This window comes from Eptatretus burgeri, chromosome 2, assembly GCF_056783735.1.
Source record: "Eptatretus burgeri isolate ZD-2024b chromosome 2, Ebu_testis_v1, whole genome shotgun sequence".
NCBI classification, from domain to species: domain Eukaryota; kingdom Metazoa; phylum Chordata; class Myxini; order Myxiniformes; family Myxinidae; genus Eptatretus; species Eptatretus burgeri.
In genome coordinates, this window is record NC_140962.1 from 48,206,984 (window position 1) to 48,219,560 (window position 12,577).

General features: G+C 45.3%; 1 protein-coding gene and 1 long non-coding RNA gene across 3 annotated transcripts in view; both read left to right on the forward strand.

Moving 5' to 3' along the window:
• The window catches only part of LOC147031992 (zinc-regulated GTPase metalloprotein activator 1-like), a 453,248-nt gene that overhangs the window by 335,353 nt on the left and 105,318 nt on the right, over nt 1-12,577 (forward strand). The gene's annotated exons all lie outside the window — the stretch shown is intronic.
• The window catches only part of LOC147031995 (uncharacterized), a 32,508-nt gene that overhangs the window by 1,417 nt on the left and 18,514 nt on the right, over nt 1-12,577 (forward strand). The window contains exon 1 of one of the 2 annotated variants that reach the window (XR_015055004.1): nt 10-248. The exons of the other annotated variant lie outside the window; for it this stretch is intronic. This is a non-coding gene — a long non-coding RNA (uncharacterized LOC147031995). Of the gene's footprint in view, nt 1-9; nt 249-12,577 lie in introns of those variants that run through there. 2 annotated transcript variants of the gene reach the window in all.

Consider the following 12,577-nt stretch of genomic DNA (forward strand, 5'->3'; position numbering starts at 1 on the left):
TAGGATTTATTCCGGCTCCAGGCAATGCGCACGCCGTGCACACGCTTGTTTACACGGCCTGTTTGTACGTGCATGCATGTTGTTCATAAACCTTGCAAATCACTGCCGCGCACGGTTCCGCTCAGGTCCCCTTTAGCGCTCAATTTACATGAACGGGGCGCGTCCTTCGGAACTCCGCCAGCGATTTTGGGGGGTCCGATGGCGTTACTCGTGTTACTCATGAACAGAACGACCCGCATTCGGTTCAGGTGCGTTACACTTGACGGGTAATTGCACAATGGATGTTGTCGTAATTCCTCGCCGCCCGCTCGTGAAAGGCCTGGACGTGCAACGCGTGTTTTGATGGCGCGAACGGTGAACAAACGTTGCGGGGAGATAGAGATAGAGATGGAGATATAGAGAGATCCTATATTTAACCGATCCCCCTGGGAAAGCGAGCCAGGCACCCTTTAGCGGCGTTCCCAGGCCCCTGGGCTTGCTGAGGAGAGCATTCCACCGGCCTCGGATCGTGGGGGACATATTCCACGAGGCGTCGGGACAGCTGGAGCTATTGCGTCTCTTAAGGGTTAGGGAAAGGAACAGGAGACGAGAGGGGGGTTCCGATCAGGGGGTTAGCTAAAAGGGAATTAGGACGTTTGTTCGGGCTGTGCTGGCCTGGGAGGGGTAGCGGGTAAAGGTGGGGGCTCGGGAGTGGGGGGGGGAGGGGTGGTATTATGTGTTTTTTTTCTTTCTACTGATCATGTCTGAATCTCGGTTTACAAAGGTATTGTGCAGGAGACACGCACATTGCGAGATCCCCAGTGGTGAGAGGTTTCGATGTGAATCCGGCGGGAGATGCAAGAAGCGCTTCCTCGGCGTGGGAGGGGTGGTGGGTTCAAATCCAGCACACCAGCAGGACATGATGTACAAGCGAACAGTCACTCCTATTACACGAAACAACACAGGCCGATACACTCTTCGGACAAATCTATTAACTTGTCCGTTAAATACCACACGGTGTCCTTTGCGAAGAGTGGGTGAGCTGTTACCGCACCCTGAACAAATTCCAAATTTCTCCCTTAACAAATTAGTCGAGTGTCAGTCAGTCCTGGCCAGCCGGTTCGTGAAAGATTTGGGCCAAAAACTTCCCTCGGCCAACCCCGTGAGAACGTCTGACTTCAGTTGTGGGGAAGGTGTTGGAGACATTAATTAAGGACCGGATGAGGAACCATTGAAATAAATACAAACTCATTAAAGGTAGTCAGCATGGGTTTACCAAAGGTAGTTCCTGTTTAACAAAGCTTTTAGAGTTCTATGAAGCAGTGTCTGATTGGGTGGATGAGGGAAAGACAGTGGACATAGTATATGTCGACTTTAAGAAGGGATTTGATAAGGTACCATATCAGAGGTTGTTAGCCAAAGCGAGGGCTTGTGGAGTGGTTGGTCAGGTAGTTAATTGGATTGCAAACTGGCTTTGTGGGAGGAAGCAAAGAGTGGCTGTGAGTGAGAGGATGTTTTGCTGGGAGGATGTAAGTCGCAGGGTACCTCAGTGATCAGTACTCAGACCATTACTATTCATTATTTACATCAACGATTTGGATCATGGGGTAAAGAGTAAGCTTTACAAATTTGCACATGACACAAAGCTTGGAGGTAAGGTGGTTTGGATAGTAGAGGGGGTGGTGATCAGATTCAGGAAAATATTGATACTTGTATGGATTGGGCAAAAGATTGGCAGATGGAATTTAACCTGAGCAAGTGTAAGGTGTTGGGGATGGGAAAGAACAATGAAAATAGAGATTACAGGATGCAAGGGGTAATTTTGGAGCTTGTCACGCAGGAGAAGGATCTGGAGGTGGTAATAGATACCCATGTTTATGTGGTAAGCAGGCAGCACACTGCCAGGCAGCGATCAGGTTTTAGGTTTTATTTGGAGGGGGATCAATTATAAATCAAGAGGTGGTGTTAACATTGTACAGGAATTTAGTGAGGGCCACATCTAGAATATTGTGTGCAGTTTTGGTCACCACAACCCAGGAACGACATCGATGCAAGAGAGAGGATTCAGCGCAGGGCTATGAGATTGATTCCGGGCCTAGCTGGACTCAGCTATGAGGAGCGGCTGAAGGAGACGGGGCTTTATACACTAGAAAGAAGGCGGTTACGAGGAGATATGATAGAGATGTTTAAGATAATGAAAGGTAGAGATAAAATAAGTGCAGATGAATTATTCAACAGAGTAGACAGTGATAGGACCAGTGGCCATAGCCTGAGAGTAAAGAGGAGGAGAGTGAAGACGGTAGCAAGGCAGGGGACTTTCACTCAGAGAGTAGTTAATGCATGGAATGGCTTCCCTTGAAAGGTCGTGGCAGCAGAAAAAGTAGAAAAGTTTAAATTAGAATTAGATAGGTACCTGGAAGTTATGGAGATAGAGGGGTATCTGGATGTTGACAGGACTTTTAGGGAGTTTGAGCATTGATGGGTGATTGTGTGCATGTGTACGGAGTGCTGTTGGAAGGGGTCTCATCAAGGAGTGTTGTGTGGTGGATGTTTGTTTTTAATCAAGCCCATGCCCCCTCCCCTGAGTAGAAAAACTACAAAAACTTAAAATAAATATAAAAAACCCACCAATAGTGTTGTGTTGATGTCGCGCAGGCATGATGAGCTGAATGATCTCCACCTGTGTCTGATTTCCTCGCATAACGAGGGAATAACTGTGGCAGTGAAAACTAAAAAAGAAGAAGAAAATTTGTATCAGGCTTTAAAATTGGACGAGAAAGCGATGCACTCTCGTTTATGAGTGAGTCACGTGTGGTTTTGTGATGATGTTTGTGATGTGCGGGCCGCATTTCAGATCCATAGTGCGGTCGGGCCTCCTCCTAGGAATAGACTCCTCGTACGATGACAGCAGAAAGACGGACTGGCTCGGATTCGACTCGGGTTCCTCCAGCTGTCCCTTAAAAATGCCCCGTAAGCTGCTGACGCCTTTCCTCACTAAAAGGCTTGTTTATGTTATATTGTGCTCCAAACGACCTATTGGTCTGCTCACAAGGGGGTGTACGTGTGCTTCGATCTGCTATCGGCGCCAAATTTTCGTTCCTGATCACCCATTGCTGGAGAAGCGGCCGAGCGAGTTTTGATGCATTTGTCATCGTATACTGTATTTACCTTTGGACAGGAAAGGCAAGACGCTGCAAGATAACTGGCAGCAGCATTTTATTCCAAACCGAAGCAGCATTGCGGGTCTCGTGAGATCAACGCGATCCAGGTCGAGCCGCAGGAACTGCTTTACATTACATCTCCTCTCCTTCAGAATGAAAATAAATAAATGAAAATCAATTTAAAGATTGGATTTCACTGACAATCAACAAATGAACATTTTATATGAACACATATCGAAGTAATAATAATAATAATAATAATAATAATAATAATAATAATAAACCCACACATAGCAACCCACCTACACACAAAATCAAAGATTCAGTTTGTCCGGCCGTTTTACAACACGGCCTGAGCAAGTGGTAAAAGGAATAGGCTCGTGGAGCTTTTCATCCAGCTCAATAGTGGAAGGGGGCAAAAGAGATGTATTAGAAGGGGAAGGGGGCAAAGGAGAAACATTGCAGTGAATACCATTGCTGGTACGAGAAGGGGGGAAGTATCATTATATTCATCATCGTCCGAGTTTCCCATCTCTGGCTTGTACACAGAGCCAGTGTGGTTGGCCAGCTTGTTTGATGATCGGAGATGTTGGCGATTCCTGCGGAACAAACAGTGTCCTGCTTGGAGCACGTATCACTGAGGGGACTCGTGCTTTTGTATGATTTTACCAGGAACCCATTTTCTAGTGCCAGGAAGTGGTTCCATATGGACTTGCCGACCCTGAAAAGGTGGCCGCTCTCATGCTACTCGATCATGATAGAACTTTTGCTTGGTCTTTTCCATGTCAAAATGCCGTTTAACCTCATGAAAGCTGTTTGGTTTTGGTGCAAGTAAGCTACGCTTTCCAGGCAGCTTGTTATGTGGTCTTCTACCCATCAACAACTGTGCAGGGGACAAGTGTAATCCTTCTCCAGGAGTGGTGCAGTTGTCTAACAAAGCCAGATGTTTGTCCTCCGCTTTCTTCCACAATTTTTTTTTTACAGTTTGCACTGCTCTTTCAGCTTCACCGTTAGCACGAGCAAATCGAGGAAGAAATTAGCACCGTTAGCAAATCGTTAGCACGAGAACAATTTGAACTCTTTGGACACTAACAAGGATGCATTGTCGCTCCTTAGATCCTCAGGTATACCATGTGTACTAAATATGGATTTTAGAGCATCAGTCATTGTGCAGCTTCTCATATCCTTGAGCTCACATTCCTCTATAAATTTCGAATAATAACCGACAACCAAAAATGTGTTGTTTTGACTCAAACTCGAATAGGTCCACGGTGACCTGGTTGAATGGTAAATTTGGAATCTGTGTCGGTATGAGCGGTTCCAGAGGAAGCTTATTTTGGTAATCTGCACATGTAGTGCAGTTTTTCACTGCCCCTTCGATCTGTCGGTTCATTGTTGGCCAATAGAGCACTTCCTGAGCACGCTGTTTGCACTTTACAATACCAAGGTGAGAGCTGTGTATGATGGAGAGCATGTGCTGACGGAGATGAGGTGGCACTACTATACACATACCTTTATGGATAATTCCATCAGACACTGAACTCACTCTTTGAATCCCAGTGTGGTCTCAATGGAATGGATACTTTGTTTCGGTAGCTGGGCCATCCAGTGTGGATCACGTCCAACAGAAGTTGTAACTCTTATCGAGACTGTTCCTGCAGCTGGACATACTTCTCCTTGGTGATGGAGATGAAATCTAACATGGAAACCTGCTCGAGATTGACTTCTTGTCCCGACAACTGGTGAGTCTGATAAGCAAAAGATTATGTATCTGGTAGCTGTATGTCTTTGCCACTTTTACACACTACCTCGAGATCGTACCACTGCAGACGTAACAGCATCCTCTGTAGACACATGGGAGCAGACAGAAGAGGTTTTATGAAAATCTCTTTAAGTGGCTTGTGATCCGTAAATACAGTCACTGTCTTGCCAAATATGTAGCAGTGGAATTTCATACAGGCGTGGAAGATTGCAAGCATTTATTTTTCAATCTGAGCATACCTTTGTTCCACCTCTGAGAGGGATTGCAAAGTGTATGCTTCCGGCTTCCCCTCCTGCATTAAAACACCACCGAGACCGCTTTGACTTGCATCCGCATGGATCTCCACTGGTGCCTTCACATCATAATATCTCAGTACAGGCTGCCGACAGCAGATATCCAATAGTTTATGGAAAGCTTGGTGCTGTGCAGGTTGCCAGTCAAGAATACTATCAGCTCTCAGTAAAGCTCGAAGTGGTGCATTGACTTCACTCAGTTCAAGTATAAATTAAGCCAGGTAAGCAACAAATCCAAGGAAACGCCGCACGTCTTCTTTATTCCGTGGAATAGGCATAGTACGGAGGCCTTCAATTCTTGAGGAGTCAGGCATGAGTCCGTCTGCAGTCAGTAGATGCCTAACATACCGAACCTTCTTTTGGTGAATTTTGCATTTTTGCATGTTCAATTTGAGGTTGTAGGTAGGATGTCGCACTCTCCATGACTTGCTTTAAAATGCTGTCGTGATGTTCTCGATCTCGGCCTGCAATCAAGATATCGTCCATGATTGCTGTGGCTCCAACATTGCCATCCAATGTTTGATCCGTGATATGCTGAAATATTTCTGGAGCACATTTCAATCCAAATGGTAGCCTCAGCCAACAAACAACCCATCGGTGTATTGAAGGACGTCAGTTTTGATGACTCCTCATCCAGGAGAATCGAGAGAAACCCACTCTTTGCATCCAATACAGAGAATAATTTGGCTTTTGCTATGTTGGAGACCACCTCTTCAACCCTCTTCATGGGATAATGCTCACATTTAATGGCTTTGTTGAGATTTCTAGAATCCAAACATATCCTTAGCTTGCCATTGCGAACTGCAGCTACCATTGAGCTGACCCACTTGGTTGGCTCCTCTACCGGAGTTATGAAGCCGTTATCTACCGTCTTGTTCAATTCCTCGATGATCCTATGCATTAGCGCAGCGGGTTGCCGACGTGCAGAATGTACAACCCCATTGGATGTTCGGTGTATTTTTATTCGTTAGACCCCTGGTAGAGTACCTGAAGTACCGATAACATCAGGAAAATCTCGTAGCACTGAGGGAACTGATTCATTATCCGCTGACTGAACCAGGGAACTCAGTCAAGCAATGAGGCCAAGGTTCTCAGCGGTCTCCCCTGATATCACGTTTTCCTGATCCAGATCGACCAGCTCACATAAAGCGATTACAGACCTCCCCTCAAATTCCAGGGAAAGATCTGTGGAAGCAATTGGCCGAATCATGTGGTTGGAGTAAGTTCTCAGGGTTCTTTAGACCTGTGAAGTTTAGTGTTAACTGGTAGTCTTTGAAAATCCTTGAGTGTAAGTATATTTCACCTTACCCCTGTATCGATATGGAAGGTAATGTTCGCAATGCCACTGACTCTGACAGTCTGGGACCATTTGTCATCTGCCAGAGTGCCGGTTTTGTCAACCTTGTATATTCGAAGAACCTCCGAATTGCCTTCAGGTAGTTGTTCCTTATTTTCGCCAGCATCGACGAGGAGTGTTTCGCCCAGTCGCCGTCGCCTACAGGAGACCAACATCCAATTGTTCGGGCATTTGAAATAGGAACAGGCGGAGCCGACTGCAGGACATTTCCCTTGGTTCCACAAATGCCGCTCACCCTTCCACATCTACCGCCTACTTTCATTCCTAGCAGCTGCGATGATGAGGCACAAGGCTTGGGATGTGATTTTTCTCTGAGTTGTGATAGCTGACACTCCAAGTTTGTAGTTATCTTCATTCCGCACGATGCGGATTTGCTTGCGAGACAAATCAAAGTGTTGTCCAATTTCCAGAGCCTTTGCAAGTGACAGTCCTTCACCTTGATCCAGTAACCTTTCCTGGACTCTGGATTCAAAAATGCTATCAATGATCGCATCTCTTAGAATATCCTCGGAATCAGCATACTCGCAGTCCATGAGAATAACCCTCAGGTCCTTTAAAGTTATCAAAGGTCTCCTCACTCTTTTGTTTCCGCTGCTTGAGCTGGTGCCGGGCGATCCGCTTGTTCTTTCTCGGTCGCACATACGTTTCAAAACGATTGAGTACCTTGTAGGACGAGGATCGTCTTTTTCAGTCTCCTCCCATGTGAACATTTTATAAACCTCACAGCCACGAGCACCAATCCACGTGTCCAGCCATCTGGATTTTTGCTTTGGGTTATTTTTTTTTAAGCTCCAATAGCTGGCCCACGAACACGAACTGAACGTGGTCTCGAAACCGAGTGAATTCTCCAAATAAATCTGCTGCATCTCAATCGACAGTCGCGTATTCAAAGCTCAGAAATGCCATACCGTACTTATGGATGGTCGTTTGTTAGAAAGCACCAGGTCCGGTTGACTTCTGACACCATGTCAGGTAACTGGTTTATTATTCCATACTGAAGCAGCATCTCGTCTCGCGAGATCACCCATGTCATCCAGATCGAGCCGCAGGAACTGCTTTATGTTACAGACGCTGAATGCCAGGGAGTTTAGGGGAGTATCTACGGAGGGTATCCGTGCACCCCCCCTCCCCCCACCAGGACTCTATCAAACCAACTTTTTTAGCTTCCTTTTATGGTCCTATTACACATTTGAGATGTTAACAAAAAAAATTTCCCAGCACTCTGGCAATATTCAAGATGGCGTCCAAAATGGGTAAAATCATAGAATACGGTATATAACATCTCAACAATGTGGCAAATTGAAAAAATAATCATTGGGATTTGGTTCCTGATCATAAGTTACTCGTTTCTGATAATTGGCTGTCTACTGCTTTTTACATTTTGGGTGGCATTGGGCTTCTGCTGCAAACAAATCAAATCCTCGGATTTGCCTTCAGAGCCACTCATGATTGTTCTCTTCTGCTATTTGCAGCACTTTCTGCCATCCATCACCTTCAAATGAAGAGGTGCCTTCCTTTGTGTCGATGCCTGCCTTTTTCACATGGATTCGGCCTTCAGTATTGCAGAAAATGCAATCAGGTTCAAAAATGATCTTTTCTGATGCTTTATTGTGCTTTTCCCTTCCTTCTTGGCTGGTAGATGGTCCATGAGCTTCAGGATCGTTAGATGGTTTACTAGCTGTTAACCTATGTAGGTTCAGGGTAAATATTTGGTAACATCCTCGGTGATAGCCCTCATTCTCCTGGATCTCATCAGGAATGCCCTGACAGATATCTGTCATTCGATATGAAGAACCTGGTGGTTCAGCTAAGTGACGATCCCGTATATTTTTGAGAAGTGCCAATCTATCATTTGGATTCGTCAAGTCTGAAAAAATATGTGAACGATCCATGCTTTATTCCAGACATATGAATGACACAATGTTCCCGTTTGCATTTTCTTTCCATTTCAACAACTTTCTTTTGACAATTACATGAAACTATTTCTTGCTTGTCTGACATCTTGACTTGTGATCTTGATCTTGACTCGCTACGGTCTTGCTAAGCTCACTAATCTAACCTGGAAAGAGAAAAAAATACACATAAAAAGATTAGTACACATAATACTTGAGTGTATGTAAATATTCAAAGTGCATCGGGGTGTGTGTGTTTTTTTTTTTTGGTTTTTAAATTGTCTGCCATCATCAATTCCAAGTACGATAACAATAATAAATATCCTTGATAAGAATTACAAGACGAATATTCCATGGTTCTGTCCCTCTATTATTATTATTATTATTATTATTATTACATTAATGATTATTTGAAGCTGACATTTGATATTTACGATGATTTTACCATTTTAAAACCATTTTGAACTCCATCTTGGATTTTATGGATTTTAACAAAACATAAATCACCACATAGGCCAACTAGTTTCTAATAATCAGGAACATATATTACAATGAATCCAAATATTAATTTACTGTATATTATTCTTAGTTTCAGGCTGTTATATACAATTTTTGATGATTTTACACATTTAGGATGCCATCTTGAATATTGCCAGAGTGCTGGGAAATATTTTTTTGTTAACTTCTCAAATGTGTCATAGGACCATAAAAAAGTTGATTTGGTAGAGTCCTTGGTGGGGGGGGGGGGGGTGCACGGATACCCTCCGTAGATACTTGACTAGTTAGTGTGTGGAGTAAATCTTGGGACTCGTCTCATGTGCAGGCCTGAATAAAGTAGCCCATGTATGGTCTGACGATCAGTTACATTCTCACAGATGCAATGAAAATGTTTATTCAAAACTTTCTCAAGAATGGAAATCAAAAGGCATAACTAAATATACAGTCAAGTACAGGTAGAGGCTCGATCAAGGGAGCAGGTAAAAGCAGAGGAAGATATTCTTTGATACCTTCGAATCTATTTTGGACAATGGAGCCACAGCAACGTGTGTGTGTGTGTGTGTGTGTGTGTGTGTGTGTGTGTGTGTGTGTGTGTGTGTGTGTGTGTGTGTGTGTGTGTGTGTGTGTGTGTGTGTGTGTGTGTGTGTGTGTGTGTGTGTGTGTGTGTGTGTGTCACACCTCATCACTCACTTGGTCAGGTTCTGCATGTATGATGTGGAGTTTGAGCTTTGTTGGAGCATAAGAAGTGTCCACACCAGATCCCAGCATGCTGCATAAATTCTCCCCAAGATGAAGTTTGTAATTTGTCTTCCTGGTCCTGGAAGTTTTCACGATCATTTGATCAATATGGATGTTTTTAGACATTTTATTTTTGATTATTTCTATGTTATTTAATTTTTGCATATCAGCGAAGTTTGCACACGAGACCATTTTAGGATTGCATGTACGTTCCTGTCTGAAATAATCTATTCCTGTCTGAGTCTCATGATTCCGCGACTTGAGGTCCAAATCGCATATACTGCGTTCATTTGTTCATTTTCTACATCCGTCCTTGTCCTTCATGTCTCAGTGGTACAAGCTCTTCCAGAAGCCCACTGTGAAATGAATAACCTGACTAAAACGTTTGCATTCATGTACATTTACTTTGAGTGTTAAGTTGCCATTAGTTTGCAACATGGCAAGACTGATCTTGAAAAGCCGAACAACACTTTTGGCGATTCAGTCCTGTTAAGTCAAATTCAACAAGATTGGTAAATTGTTGTCCGATAAATGGTTGAGGACATGTTCAGCATTGGGGTTTTACAACTAAAATGATCGCCAGTCGGCCATCTTTAATGGAATGACGAAACAAAAAGATGTGCTCATGTATACCATCATGTTTTGTCTTTGTGCAAAGTTTGAACAAAATCAGTCCAAACTTGTCAGAGATATGGCTGCAGATGGACGGAGGAACAAGACCCAATCCATCATAAGACTCCATTTCGGACGAAGTCCAACGGGGGCTAATAAAACGAACATCGTCAAGATGAATACCGTTCACACCATTCATGTACATATTTCATGGCTTGATAGCGTTCGGCTAAGTCCCTTCTTCATTTGCTGCTTGATCTCATTTTCCTTCTGTAAACTCAAACAGCCTCAACAATCACCACACCTGGACTCTGTGCAGGCAGTTATGTGTTTTTGTTTTATAAATATTATTTTGCCCACCCCTCCCCTGCCCCCCATATTTTAAGTTTATTGTCTAACGGCATGATAGATCTACCCTTACTGATCTAATGGCATGATCGATCATGATATATCTACCATTACTCATCTAATGGCATGATAGAGCATGATAGATCCACCTTTACTCATCTAATGGCATTATACAGGTCAGGTCAGGTATGGGAGCATGTGCCAGAACAGCACGTCGCTGCGTCCACTCTCCGTCGGTACTCCAGGGGCCTCCGTCTGGCCATCCCCCAGGCAGATGCCAGGCCCATCCCCATCTCCTTGAGATGGTGGTCAACCTGCTGCAACCATGAGGAACGTGGTCGGCCCACTGGCCTCCTCCACTCATGAGACTCCCTCGCTGAGAGAATCTGGTGAGCAGGATCAGCATCAGGAAAACGAGCCACATGTCCATACAGCCGCAACTGACGCTCACGGACTATGCAGGTAACAAATCTCATCCGAGTCTCTCTCAGCAACCGCTCGTTGGACACAAAATCCGACCAGCGATAGCCAAGGATTCTCCGAAGACACCTGGTACCAAAGGAATTAAGTCTCCGTCTCAGATCCTTGGTCAGAGTCCAAGTCTCGCACCCATAGAGCAAGACTGGAAGTACCAAGGACCTGAAGACTCGGACTTTCGTCCTCCCGCACAGGTACCGGCAGCGCCACACCCCATGATCCAGTGAATCCATGACTCCCCAGGCCCGACCCAGACGTCTATTGACCTCTGACTCGCAGCCAGCAGAGACATGAATATCACTGCCAAGGTAAGTGAATCTCTCCACGACCTCAACATCCTCACCACAAACAGACACAGACAGGACAGCAGCATCCAAGATGTCACCGAAAGCCTGGATCTTAGTTTTGACCCAAGAAACCCGTAATCCCAGCGGCTCCGACTCTTCATTCAGCACCTCGAGGGCCCCCAAAAGGATGTCTAAAGTCTCCGCAAAGATGACTGCATCGTCTGCAAAATCAAGGTCCGAGATCTTGACATTCCCAAACGATGCACCGCAACTTGATCTCTCCGACATCCTCCCTAAAATCCAGTCCATACAAGTGCTGAAAAGTGTGGGGGCAAGTACACATCCCTGACGAACTCCAGTATCAACTGGAAATAAGTCAGAGGTGGTACCACCACACTTCACAGCACTCTCAGAACCAGAGTAGAGTTCAGACATCAGATCGATCAGTTTTGGTGGCACCCCATGAAGACCAAGAATCCTCCAAAGGACATCCCGATTCACTGAATCAAACGCTTTACAGAGATCAACATAGGCTGCAAGCAGCCCCTGCCGAAACTCTCGCCTGCGTTCGGTGAGGACACGAAGGGCAAGGATACGGTCAATCGTTGACCTCTTTGGTGTAAAGCCTGACTACTCTGGACGCTGGTGCTGAAGCAGATGGTGGCGAACCCTATCAAGAATTATCCGAGCAAAGACCTTGCCCGGCACTGAGAGCAGCGTCACCCCTCGGTAGTTGTTGCAGTCTTGGCGATCACCCTTCCCTTTCCAGAGAGGGACAACAAGGCCCCTCTTCCAGTCAGTTGGGATGATGCCTGTGTTCCAGGCAGAGAACAAAACTGCATGCAACGACACGAGTGCAGCATTTCCACCAGCCTTGAGAAGTTCAGCATGGATGCCACAAATCCCTGGAGCTTTGCCCCGTTTCAACTGGTTCACCGCAGCCCGTGTTTCCACAAGCGAAGGTGGACCACAGTTGATTCGTGGGTCAGCAACAGGGATTGTAACACCCTTGACGTCCAACTCGACAGCTGGGGGATCAGCCTGGTACAACCACTCAAAGTAACCGGCCCAGCGGGCCTTCACTTCAGACTCCTCTGTCAAGAGCCTACCACTCTCTGCTCGAACTGCAGTGCTCCGAGGGATGGGCTTGGATGAACGTAATGCGCGAATTCC